This window comes from Pseudophryne corroboree, chromosome 3 (genome assembly GCF_028390025.1).
Source record: "Pseudophryne corroboree isolate aPseCor3 chromosome 3, aPseCor3.hap2, whole genome shotgun sequence".
NCBI lineage: Eukaryota > Metazoa > Chordata > Amphibia > Anura > Myobatrachidae > Pseudophryne > Pseudophryne corroboree.
The window spans coordinates 254903638-254925318 of record NC_086446.1 but is presented as its reverse complement, the minus strand read 5'-3'; the positions used below and the strand labels follow the sequence as shown (position 1 = coordinate 254925318).

General features: G+C 46.2%; 1 long non-coding RNA gene across 2 annotated transcripts in view; it reads left to right on the top strand.

Moving 5' to 3' along the window:
- The first annotated feature begins 20345 nt into the window (after window positions 1-20345).
- LOC135057669 (uncharacterized) overlaps window positions 20346-21681 on the top strand; it is a 303293-nt gene continuing 301957 nt past the window's right edge. For both annotated transcript variants that reach the window (XR_010244286.1, XR_010244287.1), the window contains exon 1: window positions 20346-20740. This is a non-coding gene — a long non-coding RNA (uncharacterized LOC135057669). The remainder of the gene's footprint in view (window positions 20741-21681) is intronic.

The following is a 21681-nucleotide window of genomic DNA, read 5'->3' as shown; positions in this document are numbered from 1 at the left end:
CCTCTGTGTCGGCACTCGGCAGCCCGTCCATAATTGTATATACCAGTGACCTAACCGTGGTTTTTTTTTCTTTCTTTATACATACATACTAGTTACGAGTATACTATCTCTTTATCAACCAGTCTATATATTAGCAGCAGACACAGTACAGTGCGGTAGTTCACGGCTGTGGCTACCTCTGTGTCGGCACTCGGCAGCCCGTCCATAATTGTATATACAACCTAACCGTGGTTTTTTTTTCTTTCTTTATACATACATACTAGTTACGAGTATACTATCTCTTTATCAACCAGTCTATATATTAGCAGCAGACACAGTACAGTGCGGTAGTTCACGGCTGTGGCTACCTCTGTGTCGGCACTCGGCAGCCCGTCCATAATTGTATATACCACCTAACCGTGGTTTTTTTTTCTTTCTTTATACATACATACTAGTTACGAGTATACTATCTCTTTATCAACCAGTCTATATATTAGCAGCAGACACAGTACAGTGCGGTAGTTCACGGCTGTGGCTACCTCTGTGTCGGCACTCGGCAGCCCGTCCATAATTGTATATACCACCTAACCGTGGTTTTTTTTTCTTTCTTTATACATACATACTAGTTACGAGTATACTATCTCTTTATCAACCAGTCTATATATTAGCAGCAGACACAGTACAGTGCGGTAGTTCACGGCTGTGGCTACCTCTGTGTCGGCACTCGGCAGCCCGTCCATAATTGTATATACCAGTGACCTAACCGTGGTTTTTTTTTCTTTCTTTATACATACATACTAGTTACGAGTATACTATCTCTTTATCAACCAGTCTATATATTAGCAGCAGACACAGTACAGTGCGGTAGTTCACGGCTGTGGCTACCTCTGTGTCGGCACTCGGCAGCCCGTCCATAATTGTATATACCACCTAACCGTGGTTTTTTTTTCTTTCTTTATACATACATACTAGTTACGAGTATACTATCTCTTTATCAACCAGTCTATATATTAGCAGCAGACACAGTACAGTGCGGTAGTTCACGGCTGTGGCTACCTCTGTGTCGGCACTCGGCAGCCCGTCCATAATTGTATATACCACCTAACCGTGGTTTTTTTTTCTTTCTTTATACATACATACTAGTTACGAGTATACTATCTCTTTATCAACCAGTCTATATATTAGCAGCAGACACAGTACAGTGCGGTAGTTCACGGCTGTGGCTACCTCTGTGTCGGCACTCGGCAGCCCGTCCATAATTGTATATACCACCTAACCGTGGTTTTTTTTTCTTTCTTTATACATACATACTAGTTACGAGTATACTATCTCTTTATCAACCAGTCTATATATTAGCAGCAGACACAGTACAGTGCGGTAGTTCACGGCTGTGGCTACCTCTGTGTCGGCACTCGGCAGCCCGTCCATAATTGTATATACCACCTAACCGTGGTTTTTTTTTCTTTCTTTATACATACATACTAGTTACGAGTATACTATCTCTTTATCAACCAGTCTATATATTAGCAGCAGACACAGTACAGTGCGGTAGTTCACGGCTGTGGCTACCTCTGTGTCGGCACTCGGCAGCCCGTCCATAATTGTATATACCACCTAACCGTGGTTTTTTTTTCTTTCTTTATACATACATACTAGTTACGAGTATACTATCTCTTTATCAACCAGTCTATATATTAGCAGCAGACACAGTACAGTGCGGTAGTTCACGGCTGTGGCTACCTCTGTGTCGGCACTCGGCAGCCCGTCCATAATTGTATATACCACCTAACCGTGGTTTTTTTTTCTTTCTTTATACATACATACTAGTTACGAGTATACTATCTCTTTATCAACCAGTCTATATATTAGCAGCAGACACAGTACAGTGCGGTAGTTCACGGCTGTGGCTACCTCTGTGTCGGCACTCGGCAGCCCGTCCATAATTGTATATACCACCTAACCGTGGTTTTTTTTTCTTTCTTTATACATACATACTAGTTACGAGTATACTATCTCTTTATCAACCAGTCTATATATTAGCAGCAGACACAGTACAGTGCGGTAGTTCACGGCTGTGGCTACCTCTGTGTCGGCACTCGGCAGCCCGTCCATAATTGTATATACCAGTGACCTAACCGTGGTTTTTTTTTCTTTCTTTATACATACATACTAGTTACGAGTATACTATCTCTTTATCAACCAGTCTATATATTAGCAGCAGACACAGTACAGTGCGGTAGTTCACGGCTGTGGCTACCTCTGTGTCGGCACTCGGCAGCCCGTCCATAATTGTATATACCACCTAACCGTGGTTTTTTTTTCTTTCTTTATACATACATACTAGTTACGAGTATACTATCTCTTTATCAACCAGTCTATATATTAGCAGCAGACACAGTACAGTGCGGTAGTTCACGGCTGTGGCTACCTCTGTGTCGGCACTCGGCAGCCCGTCCATAATTGTATATACCAGTGACCTAACCGTGGTTTTTTTTTCTTTCTTTATACATACATACTAGTTACGAGTATACTATCTCTTTATCAACCAGTCTATATATTAGCAGCAGACACAGTACAGTGCGGTAGTTCACGGCTGTGGCTACCTCTGTGTCGGCACTCGGCAGCCCGTCCATAATTGTATATACCACCTAACCGTGGTTTTTTTTTCTTTCTTTATACATACATACTAGTTACGAGTATACTATCTCTTTATCAACCAGTCTATATATTAGCAGCAGACACAGTACAGTGCGGTAGTTCACGGCTGTGGCTACCTCTGTGTCGGCACTCGGCAGCCCATCCATAATTGTATATACCACCTAACCGTGGTTTTTTTTTCTTTCTTTATGCATACATACTAGTTACGAGTATACTATCTCTTTATCAACCAGTCTATATATTAGCAGCAGACACAGTACAGTGCGGTAGTTCACGGCTGTGGCTACCTCTGTGTCGGCACTCGGCAGCCCGTCCATAATTGTATATACCACCTAACCGTGGTTTTTTTTTCTTTCTTTATACATACATACTAGTTACGAGTATACTATCTCTTTATCAACCAGTCTATATATTAGCAGCAGACACAGTACAGTGCGGTAGTTCACGGCTGTGGCTACCTCTGTGTCGGCACTCGGCAGCCCGTCCATAATTGTATATACCACCTAACCGTGGTTTTTTTTTCTTTCTTTATACATACATACTAGTTACGAGTATACTATCTCTTTATCAACCAGTCTATATATTAGCAGCAGACACAGTACAGTGCGGTAGTTCACGGCTGTGGCTACCTCTGTGTCGGCACTCGGCAGCCCATCCATAATTGTATATACCACCTAACCGTGGTTTTTTTTTCTTTCTTTATGCATACATACTAGTTACGAGTATACTATCTCTTTATCAACCAGTCTATATATTAGCAGCAGACACAGTACAGTGCGGTAGTTCACGGCTGTGGCTACCTCTGTGTCGGCACTCGGCAGCCCGTCCATAATTGTATATACCACCTAACCGTGGTTTTTTTTTCTTTCTTTATACATACATACTAGTTACGAGTATACTATCTCTTTATCAACCAGTCTATATATTAGCAGCAGACACAGTACAGTGCGGTAGTTCACGGCTGTGGCTACCTCTGTGTCGGCACTCGGCAGCCCGTCCATAATTGTATATACCACCTAACCGTGGTTTTTTTTTCTTTCTTTATACATACATACTAGTTACGAGTATACTATCTCTTTATCAACCAGTCTATATATTAGCAGCAGACACAGTACAGTGCGGTAGTTCACGGCTGTGGCTACCTCTGTGTCGGCACTCGGCAGCCCGTCCATAATTGTATATACCACCTAACCGTGGTTTTTTTTTCTTTCTTTATACATACATACTAGTTACGAGTATACTATCTCTTTATCAACCAGTCTATATATTAGCAGCAGACACAGTACAGTGCGGTAGTTCACGGCTGTGGCTACCTCTGTGTCGGCACTCGGCAGCCCGTCCATAATTGTATATACCACCTAACCGTGGTTTTTTTTTCTTTCTTTATACATACATACTAGTTACGAGTATACTATCTCTTTATCAACCAGTCTATATATTAGCAGCAGACACAGTACAGTGCGGTAGTTCACGGCTGTGGCTACCTCTGTGTCGGCACTCGGCAGCCCGTCCATAATTGTATATACCACCTAACCGTGGTTTTTTTTTCTTTCTTTATACATACATACTAGTTACGAGTATACTATCTCTTTATCAACCAGTCTATATATTAGCAGCAGACACAGTACAGTGCGGTAGTTCACGGCTGTGGCTACCTCTGTGTCGGCACTCGGCAGCCCGTCCATAATTGTATATACCACCTAACCGTGGTTTTTTTTTCTTTCTTTATACATACATACTAGTTACGAGTATACTATCTCTTTATCAACCAGTCTATATATTAGCAGCAGACACAGTACAGTGCGGTAGTTCACGGCTGTGGCTACCTCTGTGTCGGCACTCGGCAGCCCGTCCATAATTGTATATACCACCTAACCGTGGTTTTTTTTTCTTTCTTTATACATACATACTAGTTACGAGTATACTATCTCTTTATCAACCAGTCTATATATTAGCAGCAGACACAGTACAGTGCGGTAGTTCACGGCTGTGGCTACCTCTGTGTCGGCACTCGGCAGCCCGTCCATAATTGTATATACCAGTGACCTAACCGTGGTTTTTTTTTCTTTCTTTATACATACATACTAGTTACGAGTATACTATCTCTTTATCAACCAGTCTATATATTAGCAGCAGACACAGTACAGTGCGGTAGTTCACGGCTGTGGCTACCTCTGTGTCGGCACTCGGCAGCCCGTCCATAATTGTATATACCACCTAACCGTGGTTTTTTTTTCTTTCTTTATACATACATACTAGTTACGAGTATACTATCTCTTTATCAACCAGTCTATATATTAGCAGCAGACACAGTACAGTGCGGTAGTTCACGGCTGTGGCTACCTCTGTGTCGGCACTCGGCAGCCCGTCCATAATTGTATATACCAGTGACCTAACCGTGGTTTTTTTTTCTTTCTTTATACATACATACTAGTTACGAGTATACTATCTCTTTATCAACCAGTCTATATATTAGCAGCAGACACAGTACAGTGCGGTAGTTCACGGCTGTGGCTACCTCTGTGTCGGCACTCGGCAGCCCGTCCATAATTGTATATACCACCTAACCGTGGTTTTTTTTTCTTTCTTTATACATACATACTAGTTACGAGTATACTATCTCTTTATCAACCAGTCTATATATTAGCAGCAGACACAGTACAGTGCGGTAGTTCACGGCTGTGGCTACCTCTGTGTCGGCACTCGGCAGCCCATCCATAATTGTATATACCACCTAACCGTGGTTTTTTTTTCTTTCTTTATGCATACATACTAGTTACGAGTATACTATCTCTTTATCAACCAGTCTATATATTAGCAGCAGACACAGTACAGTGCGGTAGTTCACGGCTGTGGCTACCTCTGTGTCGGCACTCGGCAGCCCGTCCATAATTGTATATACCACCTAACCGTGGTTTTTTTTTCTTTCTTTATACATACATACTAGTTACGAGTATACTATCTCTTTATCAACCAGTCTATATATTAGCAGCAGACACAGTACAGTGCGGTAGTTCACGGCTGTGGCTACCTCTGTGTCGGCACTCGGCAGCCCGTCCATAATTGTATATACCACCTAACCGTGGTTTTTTTTTCTTTCTTTATACATACATACTAGTTACGAGTATACTATCTCTTTATCAACCAGTCTATATATTAGCAGCAGACACAGTACAGTGCGGTAGTTCACGGCTGTGGCTACCTCTGTGTCGGCACTCGGCAGCCCGTCCATAATTGTATATACCACCTAACCGTGGTTTTTTTTTCTTTCTTTATACATACATACTAGTTACGAGTATACTATCTCTTTATCAACCAGTCTATATATTAGCAGCAGACACAGTACAGTGCGGTAGTTCACGGCTGTGGCTACCTCTGTGTCGGCACTCGGCAGCCCGTCCATAATTGTATATACCACCTAACCGTGGTTTTTTTTTCTTTCTTTATACATACATACTAGTTACGAGTATACTATCTCTTTATCAACCAGTCTATATATTAGCAGCAGACACAGTACAGTGCGGTAGTTCACGGCTGTGGCTACCTCTGTGTCGGCACTCGGCAGCCCGTCCATAATTGTATATACCACCTAACCGTGGTTTTTTTTTCTTTCTTTATACATACATACTAGTTACGAGTATACTATCTCTTTATCAACCAGTCTATATATTAGCAGCAGACACAGTACAGTGCGGTAGTTCACGGCTGTGGCTACCTCTGTGTCGGCACTCGGCAGCCCGTCCATAATTGTATATACCACCTAACCGTGGTTTTTTTTTCTTTCTTTATACATACATACTAGTTACGAGTATACTATCTCTTTATCAACCAGTCTATATATTAGCAGCAGACACAGTACAGTGCGGTAGTTCACGGCTGTGGCTACCTCTGTGTCGGCACTCGGCAGCCCGTCCATAATTGTATATACCAGTGACCTAACCGTGGTTTTTTTTTCTTTCTTTATACATACATACTAGTTACGAGTATACTATCTCTTTATCAACCAGTCTATATATTAGCAGCAGACACAGTACAGTGCGGTAGTTCACGGCTGTGGCTACCTCTGTGTCGGCACTCGGCAGCCCGTCCATAATTGTATATACCACCTAACCGTGGTTTTTTTTTCTTTCTTTATACATACATACTAGTTACGAGTATACTATCTCTTTATCAACCAGTCTATATATTAGCAGCAGACACAGTACAGTGCGGTAGTTCACGGCTGTGGCTACCTCTGTGTCGGCACTCGGCAGCCCGTCCATAATTGTATATACCACCTAACCGTGGTTATTTTTTCTTTCTTTATACATACATACTAGTTACGAGTATACTATCTCTTTATCAACCAGTCTATATATTAGCAGCAGACACAGTACAGTGCGGTAGTTCACGGCTGTGGCTACCTCTGTGTCGGCACTCGGCAGCCCGTCCATAATTGTATATACCACCTAACCGTGGTTTTTTTTTCTTTCTTTATACATACATACTAGTTACGAGTATACTATCTCTTTATCAACCAGTCTATATATTAGCAGCAGACACAGTACAGTGCGGTAGTTCACGGCTGTGGCTACCTCTGTGTCGGCACTCGGCAGCCCGTCCATAATTGTATATACCACCTAACCGTGTTTTTTTTTTCTTTCTTTATACATACATACTAGTTACGAGTATACTATCTCTTTATCAACCAGTCTATATATTAGCAGCAGACACAGTACAGTGCGGTAGTTCACGGCTGTGGCTACCTCTGTGTCGGCACTCGGCAGCCCGTCCATAATTGTATATACCACCTAACCGTGGTTTTTTTTTCTTTCTTTATACATACATACTAGTTACGAGTATACTATCTCTTTATCAACCAGTCTATATATTAGCAGCAGACACAGTACAGTGCGGTAGTTCACGGCTGTGGCTACCTCTGTGTCGGCACTCGGCAGCCCGTCCATAATTGTATATACCACCTAACCGTGGTTTTTTTTTCTTTCTTTATACATACATACTAGTTACGAGTATACTATCTCTTTATCAACCAGTCTATATATTAGCAGCAGACACAGTACAGTGCGGTAGTTCACGGCTGTGGCTACCTCTGTGTCGGCACTCGGCAGCCCGTCCATAATTGTATATACCACCTAACCGTGGTTTTTTTTTCTTTCTTTATACATACATACTAGTTACGAGTATACTATCTCTTTATCAACCAGTCTATATATTAGCAGCAGACACAGTACAGTGCGGTAGTTCACGGCTGTGGCTACCTCTGTGTCGGCACTCGGCAGCCCGTCCATAATTGTATATACCACCTAACCGTGGTTTTTTTTTCTTTCTTTATACATACATACTAGTTACGAGTATACTATCTCTTTATCAACCAGTCTATATATTAGCAGCAGACACAGTACAGTGCGGTAGTTCACGGCTGTGGCTACCTCTGTGTCGGCACTCGGCAGCCCGTCCATAATTGTATATACCACCTAACCGTGGTTTTTTTTCCTTTCTTTATACATACATACTAGTTACGAGTATACTATCTCTTTATCAACCAGTCTATATATTAGCAGCAGACACAGTACAGTGCGGTAGTTCACGGCTGTGGCTACCTCTGTGTCGGCACTCGGCAGCCCGTCCATAATTGTATATACCACCTAACCGTGGTTTTTTTTTCTTTCTTTATACATACATACTAGTTACGAGTATACTATCTCTTTATCAACCAGTCTATATATTAGCAGCAGACACAGTACAGTGCGGTAGTTCACGGCTGTGGCTACCTCTGTGTCGGCACTCGGCAGCCCGTCCATAATTGTATACTAGTATCCAATCCATCCATCTCCATTGTTTACCTGAGGTGCCTTTTAGTTGTGCCTATTAAAATATCTAGAACAAAAATGTTGAGGTTCCAAAATTAGGGAAAGATCAAGATCCACTTCCACCTCGTGCTGAAGCTGCTGCCACTAGTCATGGCCGAGACGATGAAATGCCAGCAACGTCGTCTGCCAAGGCCGATGCCCAATGGCATAGTACAGAGCATGTCAAAACCAAAACACCAAATATCAGTAAAAAAAGGACTCCAAAACCTAAATTAAAATTGTCGGAGGAGAAGCGTAAACTTGCCAATATGCCATTTACCACACGGAGTGGCAAGGAACGGCTGAGGCCCTGGCCTATGTTCATGGCTAGTGGTTCAGCTTCACATGAGGATGGAAGCACTCAGCCTCTCGCTAGAAAACTGAAAAGACTCAAGCTGGCAAAAGCACCGCAAAGAACTGTGCGTTCTTTGAAATCCCAAATCCACAAGGAGAGTCCAATTGTGTCGGTTGCGATGCCTGACCTTCCCAACACTGGACGTGAAGAGCATGCGCCTTCCACCATTTGCACGCCCCCTGCAAGTGCTGGAAGGAGCACCCGCAGTCCAGTTCCTGATAGTCAGATTGAAGATGTCAGTGTTGAAGTACACCAGGATGAGGAGGATATGGGTGTTGCTGGCGCTGGGGAGGAAATTGACCAGGAGGATTCTGATGGTGAGGTGGTTTGTTTAAGTCAGGCACCCGGGGAGACACCTGTTGTCCGTGGGAGGAATATGGCCGTTGACATGCCAGGTGAAAATACCAAAAAAATCAGCTCTTCGGTGTGGAGGTATTTCACCAGAAATGCGGACAACAGGTGTCAAGCCGTGTGTTCCCTTTGTCAAGCTGTAATAAGTAGGGGTAAGGACGTTAACCACCTCGGAACATCCTCCCTTATACGTCACCTGCAGCGCATTCATAATAAGTCAGTGACAAGTTCAAAAACTTTGGGTGACAGCGGAAGCAGTCCACTGACCAGTAAATCCCTTCCTCTTGTAACCAAGCTCACGCAAACCACCCCACCAACTCCCTCAGTGTCAATTTCCTCCTTCCCCAGGAATGCCAATAGTCCTGCAGGCCATGTCACTGGCAAGTCTGACGAGTCCTCTCCTGCCTGGGATTCCTCCGATGCATCCTTGCGTGTAACGCCTACTGCTGCTGGCGCTGCTGTTGTTGCCGCTGGGAGTCGATGGTCATCCCAGAGGGGAAGTCGTAAGCCCACTTGTACTACTTCCAGTAAGCAATTGACTGTTCAACAGTCCTTTGCGAGGAAGATGAAATATCACAGCAGTCATCCTACTGCAAAGCGGATAACTGAGTCCTTGACAACTATGTTGGTGTTAGACGTGCGTCCGGTATCCGCCGTTAGTTCACAGGGAACTAGACAATTTATTGAGGCAGTGTGCCCCCGTTACCAAATACCATCTAGGTTCCACTTCTCTAGGCAGGCGATACCGAGAATGTACACGGACGTCAGAAAAAGACTCACCAGTGTCCTAAAAAATGCAGTTGTACCCAATGTCCACTTAACCACGGACATGTGGACAAGTGGAGCAGGGCAGGGTCAGGACTATATGACTGTGACAGCCCACTGGGTAGATGTATGGACTCCCGCCGCAAGAACAGCAGCGGCGGCACCAGTAGCAGCATCTCGCAAACGCCAACTCTTTCTTAGGCAGGCTACGCTTTGTATCACCGCTTTCCAGAATACGCACACAGCTGAAAACCTCTTACGGCAACTGAGGAAGATCATCGCGGAATGGCTTACCCCAATTGGACTCTCCTGTGGATTTGTGGCATCGGACAACGCCAGCAATATTGTGTGTGCATTAAATATGGGCAAATTCCAGCACGTCCCATGTTTTGCACATACCTTGAATTTGGTGGTGCAGAATTTTTTAAAAAACGACAGGGGCGTGCAAGAGATGCTGTCGGTGGCCAGAAAAATTGCGGGACACTTTCGGCGTACAGGCACCACGTACAGAAGACTGGAGCACCACCAAAAACTACTGAACCTGCCCTGCCATCATCTGAAGCAAGAAGTGGTAACGAGGTGGAATTCAACCCTCTATATGCTTCAGAGGTTGGAGGAGCAGCAAAAGGCCATTCAAGCCTATACAATTGAGCACGATATAGGAGATGAAATGCACCTGTCTCAAGTGCAGTGGAGAATGATTTCAACGTTGTGCAAGGTTCTGATGCCCTTTGAACTTGCCACACGTGAAGTCAGTTCAGACACTGCCAGCCTGAGTCAGGTCATTCCCCTCATCAGGCTTTTGCAGAAGAAGCTGGAGGCATTGAAGAAGGAGCTAAAAGGGAGCGATTCCGCTAGGCATGTGGGACTTGTGGATGCAGCCCTTAATTCGCTTAACAAGGATTCACGGGTGGTCAATCTGTTGAAATCAGAGCACTACATTTTGGCCACCGTGCTCGATCCTAGATTTAAAGCCTACCTTGGATCTCTCTTTCCGGCAGACACAGGTCTGCTGGGGTTGAAAGACCTGCTGGTGACAAAATTGTCAAGTCAAGCGGAACGCGACCTGTCAACATCTCCTCCTTCACATTCTCCCGCAACTGGGGGTGCGAGGAAAAGGCTCAGAATTCCGAGCCCACCCGCTGGCGGTGATGCAGGGCAGTCTGGAGCGACTGCTGATGCTGACATCTGGTCCGGACTGAAGGACCTGACAACGATTACGGACAACGATTACTGTCACTGCATATGATTCTCTCAACATTGATAGAATGGTGGAGGATTATATGAGTGACCGCATCCAAGTAGGCACGTCACACAGTCCGTACTTATACTGGCAGGAAAAAGAGGCAATTTGGAGGCCCTTGCACAAACTGGCTTTATTCTACCTAAGTTGCCCTCCCACAAGTGTGTACTCCGAAAGAGTGTTTAGTGCCGCCGCTCACCTTGTCAGCAATCGGCGTACGAGGTTACATCCAGAAAATGTGGAGAAGATGATGTTCATTAAAATGAATTATAATCAATTCCTCCGCGGAGACATTGACCAGCAGCAATTGCCTCCACAAAGTACACAGGGAGCTGAGATGGTGGATTCCAGTGGGGACGAATTGATAATCTGTGAGGAGGGGGATGTACACGGTGATATATCGGAGGGTGAAGATGAGGTGGACATCTTGCCTCTGTAGAGCCAGTTTGTGCAAGGAGAGATTAATTGCTTCTTTTTTGGGGGGGGTCCAAACCAACCCGTCATATCAGTCACAGTCGTGTGGCAGACCCTGTCACTGAAATGATGGGTTGGTTAAAGTGTGCATGTCCTGTTTTGTTTATACAACATAAGGGTGGGTGGGAGGGCCCAAGGACAATTCCATCTTGCACCTCTTTTTTCTTTTCTTTTTCTTTGCATCATGTGCTGATTGGGGAGGGTTTTTTTGGAAGGGACATCCTGCGTGACACTGCAGTGCCACTCCTAGATGGGCCCGGTGTTTGTGACGGCCACTAGGGTCGCTAATCTTACTCACACAGTCAGCTACCTCATTGCGCCTCTTTTTTTCTTTGCGTCATGTGCTGTTTGGGGAGGGTTTTTTGGAAGGGACATCCTGCGTGACACTGCAGTGCCACTCCTAGATGGGCCCGGTGTTTGTGTCGGCCACTAGGGTCGCTAATCTTACTCACACAGCTACCTCATTGCGCCTCTTTTTTTCTTTGCGTCATGTGCTGTTTGGGGAGGGTTTTTTGGAAGGGCCATCCTGCGTGACACTGCAGTGCCACTCCTAGATGGGCCCGGTGTTTGTGTCGGCCACTAGGGTCGCTAATCTTACTCACACAGCTACCTCATTGCGCCTCTTTTTTTCTTTGCGTCATGTGCTGTTTGGGGAGGGTTTTTTGGAAGGGACATCCTGCGTGACACTGCAGTGCCACTCCTAGATGGGCCCGGTGTTTGTGTCGGCCACTAGGGTCGCTTATCTTACTCACACAGCGACCTCGGTGCAAATTTTAGGACTAAAAATAATATTGTGAGGTGTGAGGTATTCAGAATAGACTGAAAATGAGTGTAAATTATGGTTTTTGAGGTTAATAATACTTTGGGATCAAAATGACCCCCAAATTCTATGATTTAAGCTGTTTTTTAGTGTTTTTGGAAAAAAACACCCGAATCCAAAACACACCCGAATCCGACAAAAAAAATTCGGTGAGGTTTTGCCAAAACGCGTTCGAACCCAAAACACGGCCGCGGAACCGAACCCAAAACCAAAACACAAAACCCGAAAAATTTCAGGCGCTCATCTCTAGTGACTAATGCATAATACATTTATCAGACAGGTACAAACAGACATACACAGATGAATGGGACCATGAGCAAAGCATAAAGTACTGAACTATTCACTATCAGACGAGTATATCAGACAAAGTGCAGTCAGACATAGTCAGTACTATCAGACAAAGTGCAGATAAGTCTCTGCACTTTGATGTAATTGCTGATAAAGATCTTCCTAATGGAAATTGTAGTTCAGTTTGATGAACATCATATGTTCTTCATTTTCCTACTCCGATAGCTGACATGGGGGCAGATGTATTAACATGGAGAAGGCATAAGGAAGTGATAAACCAGTGATATGTGCAAGGTGATAAATGCACCAGCCAATCAGATCCTAACTGTTAATTTACATATTGGAGCTGATTGGCTGGTGCCTTTATCACCTTGCACATATCACTGGTCTATCACTTCCTTATGCCTTCTCCAGGTTAATACATCTGCCCCATGGTTCCCAGCTGTGCTTAAAATTCTTTCTGAGTACAGACTGGAGGATGGGCAGCTTAAGTAATGCAAAATCAGTTTGTACAAGGGCCTTCAAATTGCCTTTATTTCCTTCCAGTAATCAAAGGGACTAAGTAACATGCATGTTTGTATGCTGTCATGAAAAAAGCCTCCACAACTCTTTGGATGATGACCATATTAGATGGAGTTATGGTAAAGGTGTCACTGGTTTTGTCAGGGCCGGTGCAAGGTTTCTTGGCACCATAGGCAAAACTTCATGAGGGGCCCCCTCATTTCCTCCTCATTTATTTATTATTATTTTCTGTTCTGCATTGAATTATACATCAGCAGATCCCTCTGTTGTGCTATTGTATAAAAGTATCTACACAATGGTGGTGCCTAACCCTAACCCTCCCTCGCCGGTCCCTATCCTCCCGCTCTTCCCCCTAACCCTCCTTCTCCACCCTAAACCTAACCTTCCCCCCTCACCCCCACTGTCAGAATGTTCGGGATGCCGGCAGTTGGTAGGTTGACGCCGACAGAGTGTCCCTGTTCTAGATGCCGGTATTGTTATAGCGACCGCCGGTATCCCGCCCGTCGGTTAGGTAACTGCTTCGCACTGTCACCCATACACAGCTGTCACCCACTGTCACCCATACACAGCTGTCACCCACTGTCACCCTTACACAGCTGTCACCTACTGTCACCCTTACACAGCAGTCACCCACTGTCACCCATACACAGCAGTCACCTACTGTCACCCTTACACAGCAGTCACCCACTGTCACCCATACACAGCAGTCACCTACTGTCACCCTTACACAGCAGTCACCCACTGTCACCCATACACAGCAGTCACCCATACACAGCTGTCACCCACTGTCACCCATACACAGCAGTCACCTACTGTCACCCTTACACAGCAGTCACCCACTGTCACCCATACACAGCAGTCACCCATACACAGCTGTCACCCACTGTCACCCTTACACAGCAGTCACCTACTGTCACTCTTACACAGCAGTCACCCACTATCACCCATACACAGCAGTCACCCACTGTTACCCATACAAAGCAGTCACCCACTGTCACCCAATCTCACACACATGCACACAAACAGTGCACCCAGTAGTGCTCACCTAGTGCCACCTCGCACTGTACAGCAGGCTGTCATGAGCACAAACAGTAGATGTCATCTGCAGCGCAGGGGTTATGTGCCCAGCTTTAGATCACTTGTGGTACAGTAGCAGTGGCTAGGAGAAGCTCTGCTCCACCGATCAGGATCAGCCACTGCAGCAACAGCCGGGTGAGGGACAGCGAACTGCCGGCTGGGAGTGCGCAGGGAGGATGTTCCGGGTCCCAGTGCTGATGTGGTCTAAGAAGCGGGAAGTCTCTCTCCTCAGCCTGGCCCCGGCAGCCCTGCTCCTCAAGCAGGCTAGGAGGCGGGCGCCACACAGGAGGAGCGCACGGCATGTCAGCACTGGGGACGCACAGCCTAACAGGCAGTCCGGGCGGCCGCGGGACTCGAAGAGACCAATAGACTGCAGGAGGTGAGGTGAGTGACGGCCAGACCCTCGCAGCGGCCGCCCACAGGCTAAACTACCAACAATTTTTCAAAAAAGGATTTAACTGACTGGAGCATGCCACCCTCTAGTGGCCGGCGCCCATAGGCAGCTGCCTAAAGCTGCCTAATGGTGGCGCCAGCCCTGGGTTTTGTGCATTTCTTTTAGACCCGACCAGATGTCAAAATATTGTGTTGACTCCTCTGCATCACCATTGGGTCTTTTGGGAAAGCTGAGTTTTTTCTTGGTAGCAGCTACAGCATAGTATTGAGTTGCAGCTCCTGCTCTTCTCTAATGAGTTTTTATATGTATGTGAAGTGCACTGGGGTACAGAACATATTGGGTTAGAGTGCTCATAACAGTACAAACAAATCATATAACAATATATATTTGTCAGTTTTTTTCTTAACTGGCAGCTCAGCTCACACTGAGTGGAATCACAGGGCTTATATATGTTCATGAATTAATGCACTGGGTTACAGCTCGTACAGGTTGTACAACCTTTAAAAAAAAAATTTTTTTACCTTTTTAATTTGTTTTAACTTTTTAAAAAATGTTATGTATTTTTTTATTTTTTTGGCAACGGACGATACATTTTATTGAATCAGGCATAACACACTTACGGAAAACAGTGCTGATGTAATCATATCTGGGTTTCTTTGCATCTAATACATATCCTAAGATTGTTCTCCTCGAGTTTAAGGCAAACCTTTTTGACAACTGTAAGGTAACTGTCTTCTTCTCCCTTTTTTTTCTGGGGTGCTAATTTTAAGTAGAAGTAGTTTGCCCAGATATCTTTGTTGTCTGGACTGTTATTTGTATTCTATGAAAATTGTTTTTATCTGTGTGAATTAGGGAAGCCAATCCCAGGCCATTTTTTCAATCCCGGGTATCGGGATTGAAAAATGGCCAATCCCGGGATTGTCTTTTCTCTAGGTTGCCTCCCCCTCGCCCCAAAGCACCCCGCCCGCCCCGCACATATAACTTACCATATACCGAGGGCGGGCGGGAGGGGAACATCTGTTGATCGCTGCTGGGACCTGCTGACAGCGCAGCGTGACCACTCACGCTGCGCTGGGGACCCGGAAAGAGGAAGCCGGCAGTGTCTGAGCGTCCTGTGGACGCTCAACGCTGATCCTTCAATCCCCGGGATAGGAGCTTCCAATCCCGGGATTGAATCCTGGCCATTTTTGGCCCTAAATCCCGGGATTGTGTATATTTTTCTATGGGGCTGTTGCTATCAAATATATATTTTTAAAATACATATGGTGGATCATACACAATTTTTTTTTGTTTTGTATATGGTTTACTACCTACCAATTGGGGAGAAAAATCTAAGGACATGTATTGAATGCAAAGAAACCCAGATATGATTACATCAGCACTATTTTCCGTGAGTGTGGTAAGCCTACTTTATTAAACCTTGCGTACTTAAAAAGAAACTGCTATATGTTTGCATCTATTTTTGTCTAAATTGAGTTGGGGTATGCTTCATTTCCTGTAATTCAAATGGGGTGACTATGTCACATTTTCTGGTGTACAAGAAAGATACTTTTACGTAACCAACACTTGGTGATTCATTGTGAATGGCGTATGCTTTCATTACCAAAAGAAAACCATCTATAAGAAGAATTTATTCAGTTACCATGCTGTGATTTTTAATGACAATACTACACTTTGTATTCTTTTTTGTGTTTTTTATTGTATATAAATACGCTTAATGCGGAATGAGTGTAAGAAAGAAAAATATATAGGAACTATCAATGGTCCAAGGAAAAAGAAATGTATTGTATATTGTATTTTGAGTGTTCCTTATGTATAATTTTCATCTAATCAGATATTTGCACCCTGACCTGTGTATTCTTGTCCATCTTTCTATGTTGCATTAGTGTTTTTAGGCGTGTAGTGTTACCCCCGTGATTGGAATACACTAATTAGGGCTGCTGTGCGCACACTTTGAAGTGCAACACATCTTGTTCTACTTTTGTTGCACCATTCAATGGGCCAAGGAACAGCACACCAATTGCCATCCAAGAAAGCTCTAAAGCCAGAGGAACCTGATGCATGCATTAATAAATAGAGAACATTTTGGTCTCAGGCGAGGAAACCCATAATTGCACACCATTAAAAGTAAACAATAATTTGTCTTAAATTGCCAAATCCCTCAGGATCTCACCTGAAAATCTAGTAAAATTATGTGCCTAAGAGAGTCAGCAGGACCCACCAACAGGAAATCATTCAGATAGTGAGCAAAGCTGGGCTCCCCCATCCCCACAGAAATACATCAATGCATAAAGCTACTGAAACTTTCAAAATACAGAACACCAAACAACCCATGGGCAGGCATCTATTATTGAGAAATCTGTCACCCGACTTAAAACTCATGAAGCGGAAAAAATCTGGCCAAAGCAGCAATAAATGAAAAGCAGATTCCACATCAATCTGGCACATATCCAAAAGAAAATGCCCAACACCACCACAAAGGATTGATACACAATTCAAGAATAGTTCCTTGACACACGTACCCTTAGGGTAAGACAAATGCTGAATCAGGGGCGGAACTGTGGGAGGCAGTGGAGTCGGCTGCCGCCGGGCTCCTGGCCACAAGGGGGCGCATCTCCTCCACTGTCTCCCGCAGCCTGAGGACTGCGCTGCTATTGCAGATGGAGGAGCTGTGTCAATGACACGGAAGCTGCCTCCTGTAGAGAGAGATGGCACTGGCTGCAGCTAGGGGGAGCTCCAGAGCACAGCTCCTCCCGGGCCCTTAGTAAGCTAGCCGAGGGAAGCTCAGAACTCTCTGCTCCTCCATGCTCTGGATGATAGCCAAAGGTAGGCACTGTGTGGGGGGTGGGGGAGAGGTGTATTTGGGGGGAAGTACTGTGTTTTGTGTGTGCTTGTTTTTAAGTGAGGTGTGTGTGTTTTTAAGGAAAGTTGTACATTCAAGTAAAAGAGGCATGTGTGTGTGTGAGAGTGGCATGTGTGTGAGAGGCATGTATGTGTATGTAAGTGGGAGGCATGTGTATGTAAGTGAGAGGCATGTGTGTGTGTGTGTGTGTGTGTGTGTGTGTGTGTGTGTGTGAGAGGCATGTGTATGTAAGTGGGAGGCATGTGTATGTAAGTGAGAGGCATGCGTGTGTGTGTGAGAGGCATGTGTATGTAAGGGGCCCTACACACTCGGCGATGCGCCGCCGAGGTGCCCGACGGCCGACGAGCGACCCAGCGGCGGGGGGGCAGTGACGGGGGGAGTGAAGTTTCTTCACTCCCCCCGTCACCCGGCTCCGTAGACTTGCAGGCAAATATGGACGATCTCGTCCATATTGGCCGGCATGCACAGCCGACATGGCCCCAGCGATGAACGAGCGCGGGGTCGCGCATCGTTCATCGCTGGGGATTCCACACTGCACGATATGAACGATATCTCGTTCATTAATGAACAAGATCGTTCATATCGTGCAGTGAAATCGCTATGTGTGTAGGGCCTATAAGTGAGAGGCATGTGTATGTAAGTGAGAGGCATGTGTATGTGAGAGGCATGTGTATGTGAGAGGCATGTGTATGTGAGAGGTGTGTGTAAGTGAGAGGCACGTGTGTGAGAGGTGTGTGTAAGTGAGAGGTGTATGTAAGTGAGAGGCGTGTGTGTTTAAGTGAGACGTGTGTTTAAGTGAATGAGGCGTTTGTCTTTTTTTTAATATATATCTAGTGTTCACGCTAGGTGTCTGCCCCTTTTTTAGACAGCTGAATCCCGCCCTGCCCGTTTTTGTGCGCCCTGCCGCCCCGCCGTTTGCTGCCTGCCGGACCCCGCCACGTCGCCGGATCCAGCCGTGCGCCGCCGGACCCGGTACGTACATGAGAGTCCCCCTGGGCTAAATTAACCTTGTAAGTATTTTGCAGCTGTAAACATTAATCTCAGTGCTTTCTACCTGGTGCAGTGTGCCTCAGTGCTCTCTACCTGGTGCAGTGTGCTTCAGTGCTCTACCTGGTGCAGTGTGCCTCAGTGCTCCCTACCTGGTGCAGTGTGCCATTAGTGCTCCCTACCTGGTGCAGTGTGCCTGAGTGCTCCCTACCTGGTGCAGTGTGCCTGAGTGCTCCCTACCTGGTGCAGTGTGCCTGAGTGCTCCCTACCTGGTGCAGTGTGCCTCAGTGCTCTCTACCTGGTGCAGTGTGCCTCAGTGCTCTCTACCTGGTGCAGTGTGCCTCAGTGCTCTCTACCTGGTGCAGTGTGCCTCAGTGCTCTCTACCTGGTGCAGTGTGCCTCAGTGCTCTCTACCTGGTGCAGTGTGCCTCAGTGCTCTCTACCTGGTGCAGTGTGCCTCAGTGCTCTCTACCTGGTGCAGTGTGCCTCAGTGCTCTCTACCTGGTGCAGTGTGCCTCAGTGCTCTCTACCTGGTGCAGTGTTCCTCAGTGCTCTCTACCTGGTGCAATGTGCCTCAGTGCTCCCTACCTGACGCAATGTGTATAATGTGCTCTATCTGGCGCAATGTGTATAATGTGCTCTATCTGGCGCAATGTGTATAATGTGCTCTATCTGGCGCAATGTGTATAATGTGCTCTATCTGGCGCAATATGTATAACGTGCTGTAGCCTCTACCTGGCGCAGTGTGTATAGGAGGTTCTAACTGGTGCAATGTGTATTAGGGGCACTACCGTGTGGTGTAATGTGAATTGACACTATTATGTGGCCACGCCCCTTCCCCACGAAACAACGCCCCTAGATGTTTTGCCCATAGGAATGGGAGCACCAAGCATTATAGTATGTACCTAAGTTTGCCCATTTAACTTAAAAATTTACCCTCACGAATGAAAAATGTGCCCTCCCCGTGATCAGCACCCTGCCCTAAAAAAAAAATACTACAGTGAACACTAATTATATTGGCACACCGCTGCGCCAAAGCATCTCCATGGAGACCTGGTGGGTGAGGGAGCACTGTAGGTGTACTATAATGGTATGCTGGTGTCTGTTTTATTGTAATGACTGACTTGGAGTGCGTCCACTTTCTATGTGTATCTATATTACTATTGGGAAAGGTACCTGAGCACCCTTCTACTGTTCACCCTGGGTGCGGGATAGCTACATATGGTATGTGTGTGTATGTGTAGGGGGGCACCAAAATGTATCATGCCTCCGGGCGACTGGGACGAACTTACGCCACTGTGCTGAATCAAGCAAAACTGTCCTGGCATCTTCTTAGGAACCACTCCAACCAGTGACAGATTAAACCAGACACAGGCTGCTCCAAAAAGAGACCCACCATACCAGGGCCGTAACTAGGTGTGTCGAGAGAGGCCTCGCACACAGCGCAGAGCCCTGGGGAGCGCACCATCACGGCACCTGTGTCCCATACTCACAGGCGTGCGCAGAGACTGACTGGCGGGTGCCGCTCCGGACTTCCCCCCCTCCACGGCATTATAGTGTTCTCTCACCTCCCCTGTCCTGGATATAAACTGCTCACCTGGGCGGCCCAGGTGAGCGGACCAGGTGAGCAGTCTATATCCAGGACAGGGGAGGCGAGAGATCACTATAATGCCGTGGAGGGGGGGGGAGTCCGGAGCGGCACCCTCCAGTCAGTCTCTGCGCACGCCTGTGCCCATACTGTGTCTCGACTCCTCCTACTCCTGGCCTCTACTACGTCCCTGTGCCATGTGTACAAGCTGGAACGGCTCCTGCATTTAGCGCCTCAGCCACGATCCGTCAGTGCAGTGGAGAGAATGGGCTTGCCTCTCCCTCCCATTAATTAGTGCTTCAACTAACCTGTCGTGTCCTGCACTTCAGCTGCGAGTCTGACTAACTGACTGACTGATTAGCAGCAGCGATGGAGATAAGCTTCGGGCTGCGAGTCTGTGAGAGATCATCCACACAGCTCCAGCCTCCTCCGCTGACCTGCACTGACAGCTGAGTGCCTCAGCAGCCTTCGAGCTGCAGATCGCTGGACACGGCTACACAAGCATTGAAAAGCGCAGATCAATACAAGTGAGTCCATATTGTACTGCAGTATTGGTCCCTGGGGAGCTTTATTGTAACAGGCACAGTGGACAATAGGACACAGAGGAAGAGAGGTCAGGGAGTGTTATGCTTAATTGCACTTTCTACCAATTTAACCTTTTCAGTGCACTTTATGCTGCTTGAAACATGTAGTCCAAATTTTGATGGTTCTTAACTTTTAAAGGTATTTAAAGTTTAATGAAGTTGCAACATTAATACGTTTTTACTTTTAGCTTCAACTGGGTGAATGACTATATAGCTGCTACATACTACCATATTGTACTGACGTACTGTAAGTCGCTTATCAGCACTGATTTGATTTTGAGACAGCAGATTCTTTTATGCTATGTATTAATTTTGTATGGGTATAGATGGCAGGGCCGTTACTATGTGTGCACAGTTGGTGCCTTGCCCATCGCGCATTTTCCCTGCGGGCGCACCATCTGCATCCACCCTGACTGTCCGGCTCTGGATGCGGTAACAGCTGCAGCGCTGTCCGCTGTGTACATTACAGCAGACAGCTCCGCCCCTCTCGTCCAGCTCACTCTGACTGCCGGACAATTTAATAGTAGTTTCACTCATCCAAGAGGGAACCCGCTCCCCCTTCCCTCAGCAATAAGTATCTGCGATCTCCAGACCAGGCGCCCGCCGTGATCCACAGCTCCGCAACAGTGGGGGGCAAGGTGACAAACTGCAAATATATGCCTGTCAGCCTGCAGCAACATGGTCCCCTACCTCCTCCGTGGGCAGGTGGGGCACATTCTCCTCCCTTCGGTGGCGGGGCTCCGCGGCACCTCTAAGGGCTGTAGGCAGTGAGGTGCGGTGACTACCCCAGCCTATAATGCTCTGCTGCCAACAGGGCCCCAGCGGCAGCTAGAATGCGTAAAAAGCAACTGGCACACCCGGCCCTGGCTGTCCCTGGCTTTCTT